Source organism: Pseudophryne corroboree, chromosome 2 (genome assembly GCF_028390025.1).
Source record: "Pseudophryne corroboree isolate aPseCor3 chromosome 2, aPseCor3.hap2, whole genome shotgun sequence".
Lineage (NCBI taxonomy): Eukaryota > Metazoa > Chordata > Amphibia > Anura > Myobatrachidae > Pseudophryne > Pseudophryne corroboree.
Genome location: NC_086445.1, coordinates 582,668,140 through 582,675,495, shown reverse-complemented (window position 1 = coordinate 582,675,495; position 7,356 = coordinate 582,668,140).

The window sequence follows — 7,356 nt, the reverse complement described above, 5'->3', positions numbered from 1 at the left end:
GTTTGGGAAGGAGGGGGGGAAGGAAAAGGATGGGGAAAAGGTATGGGTCAGAAGGTTGGTGATGGAGACAATGTGGGTGAAGGGTAGATGAAGTGTTGTCCATGTCGTGATGCTGGTAAGGAGTGAAGGTGAAAAGTAAATCAGTTGTCAACTGGCAGGAAAGAAGTGGGTGTTTGTGTGAACAAAATGTGAGATGCAGGATGAAAGTGAAGCAAAAAGACTAGATGTGCTGAATTGGGTGGGCCAGGCGAAAGAAGGAAGCAGAAGAAGAAAAGGCAATAGTGAGAAGGAACGTGTTGAAGAAGAGGAGACGAAAAGGAGCGAGTGTGAAAGGAGAAAAAGGAAGAAGAGAAGAGCAAAGAACCAGAAACAAAGAGCGGAAAACCCCTGTAGACAGCTGGTTCCTGAAGACCCAGTGGAAGCCTGTGTTAATACATAAAAACTGTAACGAATACTTTAAAGACTATTCCACTGGATTTTTTCATTGAGTCCCTTCGGTGGAAAAGTTTCCAGTTTGAATATCCAGCGCGCCTCCAATTTCAATAGTGCGCCACTTTGATCGCCCTTCACCCACATTGTCTCCATCACCAACCTTCTGACCCATCCCTTTTCCCCATCCCTTTCCTTTTTCCCCCATCCTTTGCCAACCCCCCCCCCCCCCGCTCTTCTTCCCCCCCCCCCTTGGCCCTTTACTGTCCCGCCAGTCTCTTGACACTTTTCTCTACCACACATGGTTCTGTTTCCTCCGTATTCACTATTTCCTTCTCTTTCACCACTTTCATCTTCACCACTTCGCCATTCCTCTTCCCACGTTCACACATGTCCCCACAACATTCTCCATACTCTTATTCCCCGCTTCTGCTTTCAGCTTACATTTGCCCCATGTACATTAGTCCTGAGTCAACTTCCCCAGTGTGCTTCCACACACAGTTCGTCTATTCAACTTATTCCGCTTTATCTCAGCTTTCTCTAAGGTGTTTATAGCTATATACTGTGCTGCTGTAATTTCTTGTTTTAATTTAGGGTTTTAATCTTGGGTTTTCACATTTGTTTACATTGCAGGGCCGGCGCGGGTGCTACGGGATGAGCGCTGCGGGTTGTTACGGCAACCACGTCCTGTACCCGACACCACGTCACTTCCTGGAGACGCCGGAGGGCTTCCGGCGGTCCCCGCGATTGACGGCGCCAGGCCCTGCTTTCCTCCATGTGCGGGTTTCACCGGGTGCTATAAAGGTAAGGGGCTTTTGTCTTTCACACTGTTCACGCCTTGACAAAGGGATCTTAGGACCCCAAAACGTTGGTTGTTATGTGACCACTGTTGTTGTTGTTGTTTTTTTCAATATACGTTTGACAATTTATCTGGACGGAGTGCCGCTGCCTTCTTTCATCACGTATTGTATCATTCCCGTATTTGCAAATTGCTCAGAGGGAGTGCCGGGCATTTTCTCATTGTATATATATATATATATATATATATATTAGAGATGAGCGGGTTCGGTTCGTTGAGATCCGAACCCCCCCGAACTTCACCTATTTTACACGGGTCCGAGGTACCCTCGGATCTTCCCGCCTTGCTCGGTTAACCCGAATGAGGCCGAACGTCATCATCCCGCTGTCGGATTCTCGCGAGATTCGTATTCCATATAAAGAGCCGCGCCTCGCCGCCATTTTCACTCGTGCATTGGAGATTGAACGGAGAGGACATGGCTACTTTCTCTCCCTGAAAAACTCTGTATCTGTGCTCAGTGTGCTGCAAATATCTGTGCTCAGTGTGCTGCAAATATCTGTGCTCAGTGTGCTGCAAATATCTACGTTCTCTGCCTGAAGAGCTCCATATCTGTGCTCAGTGTGCTGCAAATATCTACGTTCTCTGCCTGAAAAGCTCCATATCTGTGCTCAGTGTGCTGCAAATATCTGTGCTCAGTGTGCTGCATTGTAGGGACCACCAGTATATAATTATAGTAGTACAGTACAGTAGGCCATTGCTGTATCTTGCAGCTCCGTGTCAGACTCAGTTCTAGACAGTATCCTGATTATCAGTGCTCAATATCTGCTGCATTGTTGTGTGATCAGTATATACTATATATACATTATATATAGTAGTACAGTGCAGCATTTTTGGTGACCACCAGTATAGTAGTACAGTACAGTAGTCCATTGCTGTATCTTGCAGCTCCATGTCACTTCAAGTAGCCATATCTGTGCTGCATTGTTGTGAGCATTATATATAGTAGTAGAGTGCAGCATTTTGGGGACCAACAGTATATAGTTGTACAGTACAGTAGTCCATTGCTGTATCTTGCAGCTCCGTGTCACTTCAAATATCCATATCTGTGCTGCATTGCTGTGAGCAGCATATATAGTAGTACAGTGCAGCATTTTGGTGACCAACAGTATATAGTCTTATAGTACAGTAGGTCATTGCTGTATCTTGCAGCTCCGTGTCACTGCAAGTATCCATATCTGTGCTGCATTGTTGTGAGCAGTATATATAGTAGTACAGTGCAGCATTTTGGTGACCAACAGTATATAGTTGTACAGTACAGTAGGCCATTGCTATTGATATAATAATATTACTGGCATATAATTCCACACATTAAAAAATGGAGAACAAAAATGTGGAGGGTGAAATAGGGAAAGATCAAGATCCACTTCCACCTAGTGCTGAAGCTGCTGCCACTAGTCATGGCAGAGACGATTCAATGCCATTAACGTCGTCTGCCAAGGCCGATGCCCAATGTCATAGTAGAGAGCATGTACAATCCAAAAATCAAAAGTTCAGTAAAATGACCAAAAAATCTAAATTAAAATCGTCTGAGGAGAAGTGTAAACTTGCCAATATGCCATTTACGACACGGAGTGGCAAGGAACGGCTGAGGCCCTGGCCTATGTCCATGGCTAGTGGTTCAGCTTCACATGAGGATGGAAGCACTCATCCTCCCACTAGAAAGCTGAAAAAAGTTAAGATGGCAAAAGCACAGCAAAGAACTGTGCGTTCTTCTAAATCATAAATCCCCAAGGAGAGTCTAATTGTGTCGGCGGTTGCGATGCCTGACCTTACCAACACTGGGCGGGAAGAGGTGGCTCCTTCCACCATTTGCATGCCCCCTGCAAGTGCTGGAAGGAGCACCCACAGTCCAGTTCCTGATAGTCAAATTGAAGATGTCACTGTTGAAGTACACCAGGATGAGGATATGGGTGTTGCTGGCGCTGAGGAGGAAATTGACAAGGAGGATTCTGATGGTGAGGTGGTTTGTTTAAGTCAGGCACCCGGGGAGACACCTGTTGTCCGTGGGATGAATATGGCCATTGACATGCCTGGTTAAATTACAAAAAAAATCACCTCTTCGGTGTGGAATTATTTCAACAGAAATGCGGACAACAGGTGTCAAGCCGTGTGTTGCCTTTGTCAAGCTGTAATAAGTAGGGGTAAGGACGTTAACCACCTAGGAACATCCTCCCTTATATGTCACCTGGAGCGCATTCATCAGAAGTCATTGACAAGTTCAAAAACTTTTGGTGACAGCGGAAGCATTCCACTGACAACTAAATCCCTTCCTCTTGTACCCAAGCTCCTGCAAACCACACCACCAACTCCCTCAGTGTCAATTTCCTCCTTAGACAGGAACGCCAATAGACCTGCAGGCCATGTCACTGGAAAGTCTGACGAGTCCTCTCCTGACTGGGATTCCTCCGATGGATCCTTGAGTGTAACGCCTACTGCTGCTGGCGCTGCTGTTGTTGCTGCTGGGTGTCGATCGTCATTCCAGAGGGGAAGTCGGAAGACCACATGTACTACTTCCAGTAAGCAATTGACTGTCCAACAGTCCTTTGCTAGGAAGATGAAATAACACAGCAGTCATCCTGTTGCAAAGCGGATAACTCAGGCCTTGGCAGCTGTGTTGGTGTTAGATGTGTGTCCGGTATCCACCATTAATTCACAGGGACTTAGAGAATTTCTTGAGGTAGTGTGTCCCCGGTACCAAATCCCATCTAGGTTCCACTTCTCTAGGCAGGCGATACCGAGAATGTACACAGACGTCAGAAAAAAGAGTCACCAGTGTCCTATAAAATGCAGTTGTACCCAATATCCACTTAACCACGGACATGTGGACAAGTGGAGCAGGACAGACTCAGGACTATATGACTGTGATAGCCCACTAGGTAGATGTATTGCCTCCCGCAGCAACAACAGCAGCAGCGGCACCAGTAGCAGCATCTCGCAAACGCCAACTGGTTTCTAGGCAGGCTACACTTTGTAGCACCGCTTTCCATAAGAGGCACACAGCTGACAACCTCTTACGGAAACTGAGGAACATCATCGCAGATTGGCTTACCCCAATTGGACTCTCCTGGGAATTTGTGACATCGGACAACGCCACCAATATTGTGTGTGTGTTACATGTGGGCAAATTCCAGCATGTCCCATGTTTTGCACATACAATTAATTTGGTGGTGCAGAATTATTTTTAAAAAATGACAGGGGTGTGCAGGAGATGCTGTCGGTGGCCCGAAGAATTGCGGGCCACTTTCTGCATTCAGCCACCGCATGCCGAAGACTGGAGCACCAGCAAACACTCCTGAACCTGCCCCTCCATCATCTGAAGCAAGAGGTGGTAACGAGGTGGAATTCAACCCTCTATATGCTTCAGAGGATGGAGGAGCAGCCTATACATATGCCTACGATATAGGCAAAGGTGGGGGAATGCACCTGACTCAAGCGCAGTGGAGAATGATTTCAACGTTGTGCAAGGTTCTGCAACCCTTTGAACTTGCCACACGTGAAGTCAGTTCAGACACCGCCAGCCTGAGTCAGGTCATTCCCCTCATCAGGCTTTTGCAGAAGCAGCTGGAGAGATTGAAGGAGGAGCTAAAACTGAGCGATTCTGCTAGGCATGTGGGACTTATGGATGGAGCCCTTAATTCGCTTAACCAGGATTCACGGGTGGTCAATCTGTTGAAATCAGAGCACTACATTTTGGCCACCGTGCTTGATCCTAGGTTTAAAGCCTATGTTGTATCTCTCTTTCCGGCAGACACAGAGGTTCAAAGACCTGCTGGTGAGAAAATTGTCAAGTCCAGCGGAACGTGACCCATCAACAGCTCCTCCTTCACATTCTCCCGCAACTGGGGCTGCGAGGAAAAGGATAAGAATTCCGAGCCCACCTGCTGGCAGTGATGCAGGGCAGTCAGGAGTGAGTGCTGACATCTGGTCCGGCCTGAAGGACCTGCCAACGATTACTGACATGTCGTCTACTGTCAATGCATATGATTCTGTCACCATTGAAAGAATGGTGGAGGATTATATGAGTGACCGCATCCAAGTAGGCACGTCAGACAGCCCGTACGTATACTGGCAGGAAAAAGAGGCAATTTGGAGTCCCTTGCACAAACTGGCTTTTTTTTACCTAAGTTGCCCCCCCCCCTCCAGTGTGTATTCCGAAAGAGTGTTTAGTGCAGCCGCTCACCTTGTCAGCGATCGGCGTACGAGGTTACTTCCACAAAATGTGGAGATGATGATGTTCATCAAAATGAATTATAATCAATTCCTCCTTGGAGACATTCACCAGCAATTGCCTCCAGAAAGTACACAGGGACCTGTGATGGTGGATTCCAGTGGGGACAAATTAATCCTCTGTGAGGAGCGGGATGTACACAGTGAAAGGGGTGAGGAATCGGAGGATGATGATGAGGTCGACATCTTACCTCTATAGAGCCAGTTTGAGCAAGGAGAGATTGATTGCTTTTTTTGGTGGGGGCCCAAACCAACCAGTCATTTCAGCCACAAACGTGTGGCAGACCCTGTCGCTGAAATGATGGGTTTGTTAAAGTGTGCATGTCCTGTTTATGCAACATAAGGGTAGGTAGAAGGGCTCAAGGACAATTCCATCTTGCACCTCTTTATTTATTTATTTATTTTTGCATCATGTGATGTTTGGGGACAATTTTTATAATAGCCATCCTGTCTGACACTGCAGTGCCACTCCTAGATGGGCCAGGTGTTTGTGCCGCCCTCTTGGGTCGCTTAGCTTAGTCATCCAGCGACCTCGGTGCATATTTTAGGACTAAAAATAATATTGTGAGAAGTCAGGTGTTCAGAATAAACTGGAAGTGAGTGGAAATTATGATTATTGAGGTTAATAATACTATAGGATCAAAATTACTCCCAAATTCTATGAGTTAAGCTGTTTTTGAGGGGGTTTTGAAAAAAAATACCCGAATCCAAAACACACCCGAATCCGACAAAAACTTTTAAGGGAGGTTTTGCCAAAACGTGTCCGAATCCAAAACACGGCCGCGGAACCGAATCCAAAACCAAAACACAAAACCCGAAAATATATACAGTGTATATATATATATATATATATATACTAGGTGCTTCATCGCGCCCTACGGGCGCTCTTCACACCGTCGGAAGGGGCTACGCCCCTTTAACCCCTGCACGCCTTTCTGGGGTTCAATATATGGAGTATTCCCTGCATTCCTAGTTTTGTTAGTGTTTGAATATTGCACAATGAAAGGCCTTCTGATGGTGAAGGGGGCGTAGTCCCTTGCAACAGGAAGGGGTTTGGGGAGTGGGGACCGCGGATGGGGGAGGGGGTATGAAGGTGCTGTGGGTGGGGTAGGAGCAGGGGTGTCGCAGGTGGGGGATGGCAGCTGCAGGGCTGTTGCGGATGGAGGAGGGGTTCCGAAGGTGCTGCAGATGGGGAAGGGGTGGGTGCGGGTGTGCAGTGGATGGGGGAGGTGTCCAGGGGGCGCGGTGGGTGGGGGAGGGGTGGATGCGGGGGTAACGTGGGTGGGGAAGTGGCGGGTGCGGTGCTGTTGCGAATGGTGTAGGCGATGCGGATTGGGAAGGGCCTGCTGCGTGGGTGGGGTAGGGGATCCAAAGGTGCAGCGGGCGGGGGAGAGCCAGATGCGGGGTGTGGCGGATGGGGGAGGGGGTCCGGAGGTGATGTAGGTGGTGGAGGGGCGGGTGGCATAGGGGGTCTGGAGGCGCCGCGGGTGGGTACCGGGGGAGGGGGCCGGGGGGGCGTTGTGTGTGGGGGAGGGGCAGGTGGGGGAGGGGCAGATGCTGGGCTGGATGGGGGAGGGGTTCCAGAGGTACTGCGGGTGGGAAAGGGTGTGGCGGGTGGGTAGGAGGTGTGGAGGCGTTGCGGGTGGGAGAGGGGGGGTGCAGTGAATGGGGTTAGGGGTCCGGAGGAGGGAGGGTCCGTGTGTGTTGAGGTGTGGGGTCCGTAGGCGCTGTGGGTGGGGGTGCCACGGGTGGCGGAGGGACAGGTGTGTGGATTTGCGGTGGATGGGGGAGGGGGTCAGGAGGTGCTGCAGGTGGTGGAGGGGTGTGTGCGCGGGTGGGAT